We start from the raw sequence: 1981 nt of genomic DNA, 5'->3' as shown, positions 1-1981 counted from the left end.
TATTATTTTGTACTCTCTATGCTTTGTTTGTCAACATTAATCAGTTTTAACCTTTGGCTAGTACTAATCATCTAATCACTGCCTTGAATTAACATGGAATCATGGATTAGTACCTTTCACTCACAAACTAAAGTAGAATATTTAATGTGCATTGACACTTACAAACTTATTTGAATACAATGCTGCTTCTGTGTCTAGTTTTTTGCCATTATGATTGAAGATTACTTATGGGTGTGTTTGGAATGCAAAAAATAGATAGAAAATAAAAGTAAAATATGAAATGATGAGTTTGTGTCTCTTTCTCCTCTTTTTCAACTTTTTTCATATTGTTTTCTTCTCTTTTCTTGCATTCCTAACATAGCCTAAATTCATGTTTTGGTAGGTACAGAGTTGCATTGCAGTAATACTGTATATGGGTGACTCATGTATAGTTCAAATAAGCTCCAACCTAATCAATTAGCTTGTTGCTTATGGAGAGAATCTAAGCAACCTAAACAAAAAGTACCTAATGGCCCTGACCAGTCACAGAGCAAAGCATATTAGAAACGGACTCCAGGTGTTTCTGAGACATGAAATGGTAAAGTAGGTGCTGCTGGATGGCCACTCCAGCTGCCGCCTATTTTCTTACTTGTAGGTGCTCCACCCAAAGTTACCAATGCAGAGTTGGATGCAATTCAATCAATCCTTCAAGTGATAGAATTGTGGAGAGGTTGTTATATCTGTGCCCAAAAATTTGGGCTAATTTGAAATTTTAATAATAAGTGTTGCGGTACCTGAAACTATCAACACCGGTGACCTTGGACTGTAGAAGTCAAGGATAGAATTATTGACGGAAAACACATTTACCATAATAGAACTGCCGGCTACCCTCTATGCACATATCGTGGTGTGGAGTCAGTTGGGAGGGATACCTAAATCCCCACCCAGATAATTAGCGATGAGTGACTAACCATGAATAACCTAATTTAATCATGTGTGGTAGCGAATTTGATAAGTGTGATTCGTTTCATTTATGCCTGGGATGTTTACGAGTGCATTGGAGGAGATCCTGGCTTGATCCGAGACAAAATAGGCCATTTAAGCTTTAAAACTAAATTAAATGGATGTGGACCCCACTTGACCCTAAATGGGACCTACCCCTACTTGATGCTAACCTAGTATAAGGGTATTAAGATCAAGTCACCCCAAGTGGTGCTTGTAATAAAGGTTTATAAGGGTTATTGATAAGAGCATATGCATGTACGCTATCTAGATCGAGTGGGACCTACCTACCCTTATTTGACACTAACAGGATTTAGGGACACTAGAGTCATTCCACTCTAGATGGTGTTTAGGTTGTGGGCCTAAATGTATTAATGGCCTAATAAACCATTTCAGACCTTAGGACTTGTGTCTACCAAACATGCCCTAACCAATTGAACCTTATGGTTTAGGACCCAACCAAACAGGCCCTAGTGGGTCTTAGCATTATAAAGACAATCACTAGTTCACCATTGGGGGAAATCCCCATTTGCAAGCAAACCTAAATCGTGGAAGGAAGAAGGGAAGGAGAAAAAGAGAAGGAGAAGAAGAAGGAAGAAAGAGAAGAAGAAGAGAAAGGAAAGGAGAGAAAAGAAGGGGAAAGGAAGGAGAAGAAGGTAGATTGAACTTACCCTTGCTACCCTCACTCAAGGTGAGCTTCCCTCTTTCCCTCTCCTCTCATTTATGTAGCTTAAGGTATGAGGGTTTTGGATTTTACTTAGGGCTTTGAGTTTTGCTAATGGGTTTGGGATTTAAGGTCTAGGGGTGCATATGAAGCTAGGATTGAGACCTCTATTGGAGGCTTTGCACTCCATTGAGTACCCTCTTTTCATCTCTGTTCTTTCCTTTATGTAACCTAGCATGGGAATTTATGACCATTTGGGTTTCACTAGCCCAAATAGAAGACCATCAATGGAAGGCATTGATGCCATTATGTTGAAGTTAAAATAGATCATGATGA

The sequence above is a fragment of the Telopea speciosissima genome, chromosome 7 (genome assembly GCF_018873765.1).
Source record: "Telopea speciosissima isolate NSW1024214 ecotype Mountain lineage chromosome 7, Tspe_v1, whole genome shotgun sequence".
Lineage (NCBI taxonomy): Eukaryota > Viridiplantae > Streptophyta > Magnoliopsida > Proteales > Proteaceae > Telopea > Telopea speciosissima.
This window is presented reverse-complemented; position numbering follows the sequence as displayed.